This window comes from Vicugna pacos, chromosome 4 (genome assembly GCF_048564905.1).
Source record: "Vicugna pacos chromosome 4, VicPac4, whole genome shotgun sequence".
Classification (NCBI taxonomy): Eukaryota; Metazoa; Chordata; class Mammalia; order Artiodactyla; family Camelidae; genus Vicugna; species Vicugna pacos.
The window spans coordinates 37,343-52,781 of NC_132990.1; the positions used below are offsets into that span (position 1 = coordinate 37,343).

General features: G+C 44.3%; 1 pseudogene; it reads left to right on the forward strand.

Moving 5' to 3' along the window:
- The first annotated feature begins 4,874 nt into the window (after positions 1-4,874).
- On the forward strand, positions 4,875-15,439 carry LOC102529479 (zinc finger homeobox protein 2-like; annotated as a pseudogene).

The window sequence follows — 15,439 nt, forward strand, 5'->3', positions numbered from 1 at the left end:
TGTTTCCAGTCTTTCATGAACAAAACTGCCATAAGCATTCTAGTACAAACCTTTTGTGACCATACACACTCAATTTGGGGGGGTGTATGTTTTGGGGTGGCTGTACTATTTTACACAGGCCCAGCAATATATGAGGTATCCTCACCAACACTTGATCTTGTAAATCTTATTTTTAATAAAACATGTTTTATTTTTTTAATATGTAGAGGTCTGTCATTATGGTTTCAATTTTTATTTCCCTGATGAAGAATGATCTATGCACCTTCTGTACTTTTACTGACTTGACCAATTAGTTTCTGTTGCAAAATGCAGATTCACCTACATTATGTATTTAATTGGGTTTTTAATCCTTTTATTATCACTTAAGAATGAATTACTATTCATTACAAATGAGTTATTTATTTACTCCATATATGAGTACTTTGTGAGAAAATATTGTAAATATTTTCTCCAAGTCTGTGGCTTATTTATTTAATTAATTATGCCTAATGATTGAAACATTTAGTTTTGCTAAAATCAATTAACCATTAACATTTTTATTTTTTGGGTTAGTGCTTTTTGCTTCCTGTCTAAATAATCCTTGCTTTCCCTGGAGTCATAACTTTTTGCCTTTATGTTTTCTTCTAGTGATTTGGCATTCATATTCTTTCCCTATTAAATTATATTGGCACCTTTGTAAAAAATATTAAGTGACTGTGTGCATGTAGATTTACACCATATTTTGTTCTATTGATCTATTTGTTTATCCTTAGGCCAGTATAACACTGTCTTAATTATTCTAACATTGGAATAAGTTTCTAAATCTGGCTCTGTAAACTCTCCAATTTTTTTTCTTTATCCCTGGTACTACTCACTGACTTGAACTCTACTTTAATACTAACATAGCTAAAGTGATGTTTTTTTATGATTGTTTTTTCAGTCCTTTTATTTCCAACTTCTCTGCATCCTTATTTTTAATGGTTTAATATCAGACTGGATTATAAAACAAGACCCAACTATCAGTTGTCTTGTTGGGTCTAATATTGCTGCATTTTAAGTGGAATTTTTATTCTGTCAATATTTATATGATTATTGATATGGCTGACTCATGTCTTACAACTTATTTTTGTTTTTCCTCTTTTTCCTTTGCTCCACATTTCATGGCTTCTTATGAATTATTTTAGTAGTATTCCATTGTATCTATTCTATTGGCCTTTTCATTGTGTGTTACCTTTTACTAGTGACTTACAGATTACCATATCCATCCTTAATCCACAGTGTACCTTGAATCAGTACTGTACCGCTTCACAAACAGGAATCAATAACAAATCCCTGACTGGGTTGCTGTGATGATTAAATAAGATATGTAAAAGCTCTTGGTGCACCGTCTGCACAGAAGTCGTCCCTTTTTCTCTATGCGGAGGACTAGATTCACTTTAGCTGCAGTTGACAAGTTGTCTTGGGATCAGCCTGCGCTCACAAAATCTGTTTGAAAGAGAATATCAAAAAGAAAAGGTTTTAATTTGGAAATTAACAGACCCGGGTTCAAATGCTAGTTCTGACATTCTTGGACTGGCCCTGAACAAATCACTAATCCTAGGGTATTTACCTGTAAAAGGAGGGTAACACAACTCTCAATTCTAGGCTTTTCTGGAGAGTAAAATTTATATACATAAAATTATGCATGTGTGTCTGTGTATGTGTGTGTACTTATATGCACACAGAAACGTACACATATATGTAAAGTGCTTAATAAGTATGAATTATCATTACCATTGCTATGAGTGCACCCTCAGGAACTACTCCTTTTGGATTTTTCTTTATGTCACCTGTGGGCAGGGCTTATTTTGATGACATTATTGACTGGAATGACAACCCTTGAGAACAACTTCCTAAAAGACACAAATTGCACAGACTGTCCTTTCCTGTTTAGTCAATCCTAAACCACATCCCCTCTGAGGGATGCCACCCCCCTGCTTCTCCTCTTACCCCCCACCCCCAAGAAGCAGCATGGTGGGGAGCACAGTGCAGAAGTCCTTTGTCTCAGGCTGCCCCTCCTCTACTGCGTGGCCATGGACAGGTCAGCAGAGGGAGCTCACGGGCTGGGACCACTCTTTTCTCCTGCCTGTTCTGTCCTCCTGAGGAACTCCTCTCCAGTACCGGTTGTCTCCTTTCATTTTTGGAGCCACTTTTTGGAGAACAGGAAAGAGACAAGGCCAGCCCTTGCTGCAGACAGAGAAAGTACTATATTCATGTTGCAGTGGAGAAGGCTCCAAAGTCACATGTCCCACCTTTGTACCCTGCCATGAAGTGGCTCTGAAGGCAGGTAGGCATATGCATTCTTATGCCAAGCACCTGGGGAAAGTAAATAAACACAGTACACACTATAGAAAATCAGTATGATTTACAGCAGCCTTGGATATCCACTTGCCTGAAAATATCACCTTTACCAGAACTAAATGCTGCCTAAAATTCCATCCTTAGAGAGTCAATCCTTTGGCTTAAATGGAGAGCATGCAAGTTCCCTGATAGGATGCAGAGGGGGAAGAAATAGCATATTACTATTAGTATTCACTCATATTCTAAGCAACTAGTTATTTAAGCCTTCTTTGAGGTTCCAAATAAACCTCAAACTCAGACCATTGATTTCAAAATTACAGGTTTGGGGGAGAAAGGCAATGTAACAAGAATATCACAATGGTGAGACCTTTGACATCTGTCAGATGAGACAGACTGCTAAAGGAAAAATGGCAGGCATCTGTCAGCTATATTTACAAAACTGGCCCCAGAAGGAAGGGAAAGTGAAGAGGATATGCTGCAAGAGTTTCTAACCACTAGAACATTGGAGGGAAGCTGGGGGACCAGGAAAGGAAAACTGTGAGAGGGTAAACTGGAGCCTTCTGGCCACTGTGGGATGATGGTACCACCCACCCTCCCTCTGAGCTGTGACCTTCCCAGAACCCTGTAATTTATACCATTTTAACAACAGTACCACATTTATATACCTCCCTCCAAGATGCAGGCTCCAACGCAAATTCCAAGAACAGGGCAGTCATCAAAATGCACACCAGGTGTCCACATGCAACTCTCTCTGATCAGAAGAACTCAGAGGGCAATTTACACCAGTAACAGCAGGAAGGAAGAAAGACATCCTAGACATTCTAGAAGTACTCCCTCCTCAAGTCACTCACTCCACTCCTTAGGGAAAAACACGAACAGAATGCGAGAACCACCGTTGATGATAAGAAGTGGGGTCTCTCCAATGGGCTAAAATTACGTCCTTAAATCTGTGAACCTTCTCTCGGAGAGCTTTGTGGGTGGCCTCCTATCCCTTGAGTCGACAGATTATTATGCTATGTTATTAGATTAGCATTTAGACCACTAATGTTGGTATATGGACATCTCTCACCTCTCTGGGCATTGATTTCTATATCTGTCAAACAACATCTCTAAAGTCCCTTTCAGTCTCACTGTTTTTAACTCACCTAGACTATTAACTCTTAAAAGTCCCCAGGCAAAACACATGCCCTATACTCAGAGCACAGATAAACCTGCCCCAGCCCTCCACCAGGGGTTTCCTTCTCTATTTTCTTTAGATTAATCTGTATTTGTATTTATAGCTATATTCATATGTATGGAGATATATAAATAAATAAACACAAATATAAATATATATATAAATAAATAAGTAAATAAATAAATAAATATGTGTATATATATGTGTGTGTGTATATATATATACATAATATATTTTATATATATATAAAAAACTGCATTCACATTTGTACCTACATACAAATTCTTATTCCTAGTTTCATGCTCACACCAGAATCATCAATTTACTTGCAGGGCCCATTTACCTCAGTATCTTTTTCTCTTCCCTGTTCCCAACCTTTTGTCCTTTCCTTAAAGGCAGGACAGTCTCTGTCCAAGGCTTAAACTGATAATTTTCTCTTTAGCAGAGGAAACTGGAGAGTCAGTTGCCTCACATGAGATTAGCTGTTGAAGAGTCAGAAGTCCCCTTTTGATCGCAGGAGCTGATATCTTGCCACCCGCCACCTCCCAGGTGGACCACTAGATAAAAGTTTCCTTGGTAATTGCTGTAGGGGCAACAGGATTCAATGGGAGATGAAATTATTTACCTGGGATACATCAAAACCCTTGTCAAAAGGGTTTCATATAAATTCAATGAAGCAAAGGTGACTTTCTCTTTCTGTTTCCTTTTCAAATCTTCTGTGCTCACAGCCAGCTTGACTTTGACAAAGATATAGAGGTGTGTGTATGAATGTGTGCCTGTGTGTGTGACTGTGTGAGAGTGTGTGCGTGACTGTGTGAGAGTGTGTGCCTATGTATGTGTGTGTGAATATGAGTGTGTAATTGTGTATGAATGAGGGCAGAATACAGTGTCTGCTGTGTGTTTCTGAATGTGTGAGTAGATTTTTATGGCCCAGAATTACATCTCAAATGTGCTGTTGCTGGTGTGGGATGACTCAGCTTCAGCCAGTGAATGAGGAGGAGGACGAGGAGGAAGAGGAGGACGAGAAGGAGGTGGCAGCAGGGAGCAAGCGAGTGCCCAGGGTGAATCAATGGAAACCCCCTCACGAAGTCAGGAAAACACTTCAGCCAGGGCCAAATAGCATTGGTTATTTTCCTTCACTTCCCTCACTGCTGTGAATTTAATTTACTTTTTTTCCATCTCCGACCCCGACACACCCGGAGTGAGCACTGGAGGGAGGGAGGAGGAGGGGAAAAAGGAATCAACACATCAGAGAAGTCCCTTCCAAGCACCACCCCTTCCCCTCCCCACATCGTGCTGCTTGGTAGCTGTTGTTTGACTCCCATCCCTGCTTCCAGCTGAGGTGGTCCTGGCTGCCACCCTGAAATGAACCCCCAGCTCTCCTCCGTCTGCCATGGCCACCCTTAACGCAGCCTCGACCTCTGGCACCACCCTGTCCCATGAGCACAATGCCCCGTCCCCGCCTCCGGACACCTCCTCCCCCAGCACCCCCTCAGATCCTGTCACCACAGATCCTGCTGCCCTCTCCACCTCTGAGAGCATGAGGGCCTCAGAGCCGGGGGCCAGCCCCTGGTGGCAGGCTGTGGCCTCATCCAACCAAAGGAGACAGGGGGCGCCAAGAAGAGCCTGGCTGTGGGGGCTTCCCATCAAAGGACCTGAGGGTGGAAGAGGACAAGGAACAGGAGGAAGGAGGAGGGCTCCCTCCTGTGGACCACAGCTGGAGGTGAGGCCTGCCTGGTGGGCAAGCCGTCCCTGCCAGGTGGCAGTGAACGCCTGTTACCAAAGGCAGTGAACACCTGGGGTGAGGCAGACATCAAGGAAGAGCCTAGCCCACCCCTACTTCCCACGCACCCACTGCACACCTCACTGCCCTTCACATCCAACATGGCTTTGACCCAATCCAAGGCTTTAGCTCTTCTGACCAAATTCTGTCCCACAATACCTCATCACCATCTCCACCACCTGTAAGGGAAGGGATGGAGCCTTCTGGAGCTACCAGCTGGTCCCATACCCACCTGGAGATCCCAAAGATGGCCCCATGGGGAGCAGAGAAGGAGACCCCTGGGTGCTCTTCTGTCTCTCTTCTTGTGCCACCTGGGTTTCAGGAGGCCCCAGGCCTTTATGGGCCACACACAGTCTCATGGGGTGACACTAACCCCCACTCAACACCAGGGCCTGCTGGGCAACCCAGCCATATTCTGGGATGGGGTGAGGGCTACGTGGCCCTCCTAAGCTTTCTGGAACCAAGATTGCCTGCTCGTCCCCCTTTAGAAATACCCCTTAATGACAGCAGCCCTGGGAACATGGAGGTGAATGCAGCCCAGACCAAGGATGGTCCCCCTGAGGCCCTGTGGAAGAAGTCCTGGCCCTCAGCCCATCCTCAGCTCCAACCACCCCAGCCACCTGGGACCCCAGCCCAACCCAAGGCAAAGAATTGCGTATGGCAGCAGGTGAGGCAGGGCCAGATTGGTTCCCCCAGGGGCACCAAAGCTCAACCAAAGCTCACTCACTTCCAAGGAAGGGGGCACTCTCCCTGCCCCTGTGGGCTCCTCTGAAGACCCTGGTAACCCACCCCAGCCCTCTCACCTAGCTGACCACTATATCCCTGTCCTAGCAACCTTCCAGGGCCTCAGTCTGTCCAGCCATGTCCCTGCTACGCTCATGCAACTCCTGCAAGATGCTCAAGTGTCCCAAGTGCCACTGGCACCACAAGTCCAGCAGACCCTGGAAGTGCCTGTGTGGGAGAAGCAGCCTTAGGGCAGCAGACCCGCAGCTGCTGCAGCACCGCCCCCCCCACCTCCACCACGCCCAGAGAGGGAGCTGCAACCACAGCTACACTCCCCACTGCTGTGGTGTCTGCAGCTACTCCACCTCCACCAAGGGCAGCCTCACATCCACACGCAGTCCAACTAGCACCTGGCCCACCTGCAGGGCTTCCAGGTGGGCCTGAGGTGGGGACAGGAGAGCCCCCCAGAGGCAGTGCTACCACCCTCCTCGGGACCAGGAGCCCAAGACCAAATAGTCATGGCAGTACCAGGTGTGCAGCTATGAGACCGTCTCCCGCAACCTGTGCATCCACATGACCTCAGAGAAGCACATGCAGAAAGTTCTCGTGCCGCACCAGGGGCTGCCTCTGGGACTGCTGCTGCGGCTGGTGGGGCCAGGACCCCCGCCCCAGGCTGGGGCTGCGCCCACCCCCCTACCTAGGAACTCTTCCAGTATTTCAGACCGCAGGCCCTAGGGCAGCCTTCAGGCTTCCTTGCCTGGCCCCGGACCAAGGCCAGACAAGCCCCTGGAAGCGGAGCTGCTTCTCAACGGCTTCCACCACCTTGGAACACCTGCCTGCAAGGTCCCCACACCTGCCCTGGCATCTCCCCACCCCTGGATGCCCACACACTTCCAAGTCAGCTCCTAGGCTCCTTGTCTGATGGGCTGCCCACCTCGCTGCCCCCAGATGACAGCCCATCCCTGAAGGTGTTCTGCTGCCTTGTGTGCCAGGCCTTCAGCACAGATGGCCTGGAGCTGCTGCTCTGCCACTGCAGTGTCGGTGGGAGCCTCCTGGGGGCCGAGTGGAAGAAGGTTGTTGGTGACACCCACCGCTGCAAGCTCTGCTGCTATGGCACCCAGCTCAAGGCCAACCTCCAGCTCCACCTGAAGACCGACAAACATGCTCAGAAGTACCAGCTGGCGGCCCACCTGAGGGAGGGGGTGGGGCCATTGGCACCCCCTCCCCAGTGCCTCTGAGAGGTGGGGCTCCTTATGGGTCTGTCCAACACCCCCCCGGCACCTGCGCTGCAACATCAGATACTTTGAGTCCAACAGCAAGAAGATGCAGCTGCATGCCTAAGGTGCAGCCCATGAAGGAAACAGCCAGATCTGTAAGTTTCTGCTGAAGATGGGAGGGGCGGCAGTGGGGCGCAGAGCTGGGGCTGTTCCGCGGCCTGCTGTGTGCCTGGGAGACGCCTCCCCGCCTGGCGGTGCTGCAGCACCTGTGCCCACCGGGCCCACCGTGACGCCCAGGCCCAGCGGCGTCTGCAGCTGCTACTGAGCGGCCCAACGGCCAGTGAGGGGTTCTCGGCTCCTCAGGGCATCCTGAGATTCAGCCATGGGCGGCTCCAGGTTCCTGGGAAGGCTCCCATTATCCCCTCAGCTGAGCCACCCACCCCTGAGAAAGATGCCCAGAATAAGACCGAACAGTTGGCATCTGAAGGAGCAGAGAACAAGACCGGCCCTCCTGGAGACAGCAGCAACCAGACCATGGTGTTCTGCTGTCCCTACTGCGGTCTCCTGAGCCCGGAGCCCCACCAGGTGGGGGCTCACGCCCTCTCCCGGCATGCAGTGCGGCCCAGGCACCGCTGCCCGGTGCGCCGGGAGCTGCCCTTGCGGGCGCCCGCCCTCCGCTTCCACCTCCGCCGCCTGCACAGCGTGGTGCCCGAGCGTGTTGAGAAGCTGCGGCTAGTGGCCACAACTGTAGAAATGACCTTGACAATCAAAGGGCTGCTTGGGCCCACTCTCAGCCCTCAGGGTGATGGCCCTGAGCCTCCTGCTTCTGGGCCAGAGCCCGCACCCAGCAGAAACCAAGCAGCAGAAGGCCCTCACCTGACCCCGAAGCCAGTCCTGATCCTCTTCGTGCGCCTCCCCCGCCCTCAGCCGAGGCCCCCAACAAGCCCACGGGAAGCCCAGGCCAGCCACGTTCTCCAGCCCCATCTCCAGCCCCTCTGCCTGAAGTGGCTCCTCCACTCACCACGACTGAGGAGGAAGAGGAGGCTGGTGGGGAGCCCCTCCCCGCAGAGCCAGCTCCGGCTGACTCTCGCCAGCCTCTGACCTATGGGAAGAACACCAGCTTTGTCTGGGACAAGTTTCTTGACCCTGCCCGGCCCTGTAAGTGCACTGTGTATAAGGAGTCCTTCACACAGAACATCCTCCTGGTCCATTATAACCTGTCTCCCACCACACAAGATGAGGAAGGCTGTCATTGTCCCCTCTAGCCCTGCCCGGGGAGAAGCCGGCACTGCACCCACCACCGCCGTGGCCACAGACAAGCCCTTTAAGTGCACGGTCTGCGGGGTCTCCTGCAACCAGAGCTCCACCCTGGAGATCCACATGCGCTCTGTGCTGCACCAGACTCGCTCGAGGGGAGCCAAGGCTGACGCCAAGGCTGAGGCGCCAGAGCATGACCTGGAAGAGCCCAGGGAAGGTGAGACTTGGGGGAAGGTGGGCACTGAGAAGAAGGGCCCTGACCCTGGGGGCTTCATGTCTGGATTGCCCTTCCTATCCCCTCCCAAAAATTATTTTAAAAAGAAAAAAATGTGTGCTGTTGCTCCCTTCTGCTCTAACCAGCCAGGCAATGTTCTCCTGTCAATCACCACCAGTGTACACACACAAAGAAAATATTTGCTTTCCAAGGGATTGTTGGCAAAGGAAGGTCATGAGACGCTAGTGCTGGTTTGTACCCTTTTATGGCATCATAATACAAGGTCGTATCATGAAAGATGCCTGGAGCCTTACACTGTGTTTTTAAATGGGACCACTTGTCACATAGCCTGAAGTTATAGGATGATACCTGCAGAGTCCTGTTTTGTTTTGTTTTGTTTTTTGAGAATAAAAAGGGAAAGGTAATTTATGTTGTTTCCTTTACTTTGTCTAAGTTCTTTCACCTAACTCTCCCTTTTGAAAATGTTCATATTCCTACTGCCACCTTAATCTAAGCCCACTTATCTGCCTGCCTCTTTGCTAGCCCCTCTTTCTTCCAGTTTCCCTCTAATTGAAAACATGATAGCATAATGTTCTAAAATAGCACTGAGTCCCCACAGAACAACATACATTCTCCTTTGCCTAAAATTCAAGAGACTCCACAATCCAGGCCCAAGACCACTTACCGAGCTTTACCCATCAGTACATAAGTGACCCTCAGCTTGGCTGCATGTGAGAGTCATCTGGGGGCTCCAGCCTAGAGCAAGTATATCAGAATATCTACAGGAGATGGGGGGACAAACCATGTCTCTCTTCCAAAGACTGAAGGGTTTTCTGGGATGCAGAATGTTCAGTGCTGACATTGAGAATGGGCAAATGGGTAAGTTTGGGGGAACCAGGCCCTGAATCAGAATGTTTCCCTGTTGTTTCTGAGGATCATCAAAAGGACATTTGCTTGCTCCCTATGTTCAACCGGCTTCTTAATCACCATCATCAGTTGACTCTGCCCTAAACTGCTCTTTTCTCTGAGTCTCCTGCACGTAGTTCATCTTCTCACGACAGTGTTATCGCTCTTCCTGGGTTCACTGTGAGGTTTCACCACAGTTAATAACAAAGCATTAAGGCCCTAAACTTTCTATCTGATGCTCTTCTTTGCTGTCAAATTCCTTCTGTAGGAGAGATAAAAACCCTTGCCCTCCAACACCAACAGAGAATCAAAAACCCTTCCCATGTGTAGAGGTTCAGATTTCATCATGGAGAAGTCCTTTATAAAAAGAACACTTAACATTCCAGTTGAAGTATTCATACTTGGCATCAATCCACCATTTAGAATCTTGACTATGAAAAATGAATAAAATATTTGTTCTGTATTGAATGACCATACAGTTATTCCAGGAGCTATTTCCAAAACAAAAAGATGCATTTCAAAGCGATTTGCTTTCTTTATCCACAGAAACTACTAGAAAAATTTAAATTTAGTCTTCCTTTAAAAAAATTTTTTTAATTCAGTTGTTTTTTTTTTAATTGAGGTATAGTCAGTTTACAATGCTGTGTCAATTTCTGGTGTACAGCACAATTCTTCAGTCATATATGAATATACATATATTCATTTTCATATTTTTTCTCCATGAGAAAGAATATTGAAGATATTGAGTATATTTCCCTAAATTTAGTCTTCTTGGAAAGTTATTTCTAAATACTTCAATACAAATACTTGCTCTATATGAATATGAATATATATATTTCTATTATAAATATATGTGGTTTTTGTCATCTCTTTCCATATAGTGGACATAATAGAGATTGCATGAGTATATGTAATTTTGTGTTTTCTCCCCATTTTTTTCCTACTCCACTTTTCCCCATTTATTTTGCCAGGTTTCCAACTAACTCTCTCAGCTATGAGAGGACACAAAACAAAGCAAGAGAACAAAATAAATTAACTTTTCACTCTCAAATTTCAAATATATATATTTGAAACTTGCCAAAAAGATTTGAACTGTCCATACTTTTAAAAACTGAAGTATAGTCGCTTTGCAATGTTGTAAAAAAATGTAAATTTCAGGTGTACAGCACAGTGCTTCAGTTATACATAAATATATTCATTTTCATATTCTTTTTCATTATCAGCCATTACAAGGTATTGAATATAGTTCCCTGTGCTATACAGTAGGACCCTGTTGTTTACCTATTTCATGTATAGTAGTTAGTATCTGCAAATCCTGAACTTCCAATTTATCTAATTTTTTTGAATTTGAAGAGTTTAACACCTGAAGGGGCACCGACTCCTTGCAATATGCCACCAGAGCCAAAAACAATGAAATTTAAATTACTACTATTGATGTAATTTCATTTGTATTCATAACATGGTGAAATATTTAAGTTCTACAAATACACATTATGTAGAAGAGGATGAATAAAATAAAAGAAATATATATACAGGAACAAATTTGCAGACAGTGTTTATTTTTCTGTTTCTGGATAAAATCACAATGCCTTGAACATATTAAGGGCTTGATTAAAAAATGTTGACAATAAAAGCAATAATGAGACCTATATTGACAGAAAATATTTATCTCTGCTGTTCCTCGAATGTTGAGAAGAGTTTGAATACTTACAACTTGCTCTGTTTTAAATTATTAAAAAACTATCTTTCATGTGCTAAATCTATTAACACTTGTATTTTGCTTAACTCTCAACAATCTCATGAATTACTTGCTATTTACATATTTTACAGAGAAGTAAACTCAAGCCCATAGAGGATATATAATTTGCCAGGAGTCAAAGACTAAAAAAATTATAGAAATCAGACACCAACTCACTTTCTTTGGCTCTGAGAGTCAAGTTCATTCCACAACACCACATTATCTCTTCCAACTCTTGAATTTATGTATTTCCAGCTCTGTCTTATCTGGATCCCATAAGAGGAGATCTCAATATCCCTGATAGGTTGTAAAATGGTTTGCTGGTTAGAAACAATGTTATAGTGAATTTCATGATATTGAATAGGGAAATGGTAATTCACAGAGAGAATTATTACATAAAGCATGCAGGGAAGACAAATCCATATTCTTGCAGGTTGCAAAGATTACTGTTCTATTCTAGTGAAAATAAACCACCTTTTTTCTTCTACGCAAGAAGAGGTCTCATGTAATTGACCTGACATGAGTTGCCAGTTAAGTGCTTTGGGATATAAGACTCTATTGTGATGGAACTAATTTTTGCTACTCGCAGATGAAGCACTCAGAGAAAGCCATCTTTGAGGCTATACTAACTCTCTCACTGTCACCAGAGCCACTTTCATTCATAAGTCCATTGAGTAAATGTGGAGTGCAGAGAATAGTGGTTGAATAATACCAACAGAGGCAATTATTGCGTTCACATGATTACCGAGAGCCGTGATAATCATGGTGAGCATCCTCTTGAGCTACAAATATCCTTACATTCTGGACAATTTTAAGCTATCCACCCATGAACTTCTTACCAAACCTTTCTTGTCAATAATATTCCAATATAATCATGAATTTCAAGTATCTAACCATCTCTGCAAACCATTATATACCCCTACAAGCCATGGAAGTGATAATATAGCCATAGCACAAGGGTCTCTTCTTTAAAGAAGGGTGGTGATCATATTTAGCACTTATGTTAGTCCAGTATGAGGATTCCCATCTCTGCTCTTGCACACGGGTATCCCTCAGTGGACTATAAGAGTGAAATGACCACTTTTGGCTGAGGCCAACTCTTTAGACTGGATCATCTATAAATAAAACTGATTTTTTTCTCCTCAGTTAATTGATAATATGAGAACAATTTATGAGATCATAGTTTGGCTAGAAGACATGACGGTACAGCTATGGAAGTGGACACATTGGGAGTATTAGTCATCTGAGCATAAAATTTAGGGGGGTCTTTTAGACATACTTGGACACTAATCCTGCATATTTCATTTCCTATTGGTGGTGATGTCCTGCTGGGTACATTCAACTTTGTGGCATACAAGTTCATGATAGCAGCTCAGGTAACATATAGGATTACTTTTTGAGCCACTGTATCATTTGGAGTTCAACCAGAGAAGCAGAACTAGTAAGATATATGTGTATGTATATATATATATGTGTGTGTGTGTGTGTATATATATAAACTCAAGCCCATAGAGATATATCTATATAGCTATACACACACACACACACAGACTGGCAGAGAATAAAGGCTACGCACACACACACACACAAAAGGTAGAATCTATTAAATTGGCTTACACATGGTATGCACTGGCTACACAAACCCAAAGCCTCCAAAACAGGCAGACAGAAAAGGAAAATCACGAGATTGGAATTTCACTGTTGCTTTTTGAACAGCTAGAAAGAGATTTATATATTGTACATGTGATATAATTTGCAGTCTCATTTTTTTCAGACACCCAGCCTGCCCTTCTTTCTAGGGCTTCTAAATATCCAAGAATAAGCTGAAGAGCCAACTGCATGGTTTGCAAATGTGGCTGCCCTAAGTCTGTCCACCACTTTTCAGAAGCAGCATTTTCATTATAATGTTCAAGTAGAATTTTCATGTATTGTCCAACTGATTCAGTCCCAGGGACACCTTGCTCAGTAGCCACTGCCAAAGCTACCTGCTTGCCAAACCATTTTGATGATCACTCCAGCCTCACTGATTATTGAGTGACTACTCCTAGCCTTGTTTCTTGACCTCTTTCTTGACTCCAGAATCCCATCAGTCCCACTGCTATCAGAGAGCCTAGTTCAAGGGTAACACTTTCCACCTCTAGTTTTGCCTTATTGAAGAGTTTCTTCACTACAACTCCTTACAAACATGCTAATGCATCCCTAACATGATGTTTCTCAAAGTCATTTTCAATGGATTTTTTTCATTATTACCTTTAATGTATTTAAACATAGGTGAGCCATTAGTACTTGATAAGCCCATGCCATCTTTTTAAACTCTATAGGCTTGTCTAATTTTTCTTCTGTAAAACTCAGGAATTTTTAGCATCTCAACTTCATTTCGTATCAGCCACTCGTATCTAGTCTTCAGTAAACAAATTCCAGGCATTTGCCAGTCTAAATTAGATGTAGTTTATCCTTCTGGACTTGAATCTCAGGTCAGGTCCTTTCAGTCAAACTGAGATATATCTGTAGTTACATAAATGGTAGGATGGAATACAGATAAAAATAGGCATTCTTTTGGAAAATGACTGATTACATTATTTTCAAATAAAGCAGGAAGAGCCTCACCAGCCCAGGGGAGTAAGCGGCTGCTAGAACTGTCTGGTGACATTCTGTAAAACAGGGGATTCAGGGTATTCAAAGTCAACTAGATCATTTCAAATACTCACATTAGAAATCTTTATGTTAAACTTTTCCCCTATCAATATCCATGTTTTTACTCAAAACCTGGCAAAGATCTGAATTCTGCCTTGCTTTTTCATCAACTTCACCACTAGTCTCTGGCTCTGACTTTTAAAAAATTATTATTATTGAATTCTAGTCAGTTTACAATGTTGCATCAATTTCTGGTGCACAGCATAGTAGTTCAGTCATACACATACATGCATAGATTTGTTTTCCTATTCTTTCTCATTATGGGTTACTACAATATATTGAATATATTTCCCTGTGATATATAGAAGAAACCTGTTGTTTATCTATTTATAGTAGTAGTTAGTATCTGTAAATCTCGAACACCCAATTGTAATACCCAATGCCTAGAAGGAATGTAAGATATTTTTGAGGGTAGCTGTAGAAACTTCCTGGTTCTTTGACCAAGATTTGAACCAGGATTTGATAACTTGCCTCTATCATTTCTTGCTTCATGCTTTCAAGTTCAGTTGGAAGCAGAGCAGCTCATCCCACTGCCATTAATTCTTCAAAGAAGGTCATAATTTAATAACTCTTTTACCATTAAGTGTTACAGACCACCAGCATTCCAATCTCTACTACCAACTAGACTACCCCTACCTTCAGCCCAACCCGGTCAGGTAAAGAATCCCAACTCCCATCACCTTGCCTGAAACCATCCGGAGATCAGTTATTGTATCTTTCAAAGTTTTTAGCAGAAAATGACATAATCTCTCACAGCTCTATTATACAGGGAGGAATTTATTACAATTATCTTGTAGATTTTCTAGTAATCCAGATACTAGATGATTGGGGCAGGAAAAAAGGCTTTTTAGCAAAATGGGGCTCAACAAAAACCCATGGTCCCTTCTGTTCTATGATGACACACATGCCACCAAATTTTTCCAAAGAATCAGTCTGTGCTTGTGGCTGCCTCTTCATATTTTGTACTTCTTCTTTCCAAGTCTTCCATGGTGCACTTGCTTAGTGGAATTTAGGTCACACACAGAAGCCACACTGAGAATTTTTAGCTTTCTAGCCTCTAAAGCATAGGAGGACACACCAAAGGGGATTTAGAGTTGGCATTGCGTGAGACAGTCTGCACCATCTAGGTAAAGTGCTTCACCAGCAGGAATCCTGATGTAGCAACATTAATAAATATTGAAATAAACTGAACTCCTTTGAGAAGTCCTTCCAAAACCATGCTTGGTTAAATGTAATTTATCACTCTTCTGCATGCTTTTATGATTTTCCAACTCATCTATAGGTGTAAATCTGGCATTTTTCTTGCCCTCTTCCCATTTATGTGAACTCTTTGAAGACTGTGTGATGGACTTCTTTTAGGCCCCATGGTTCTCCCAAGAGCACATTCAAGAACATGAGAGGAGGAACATAG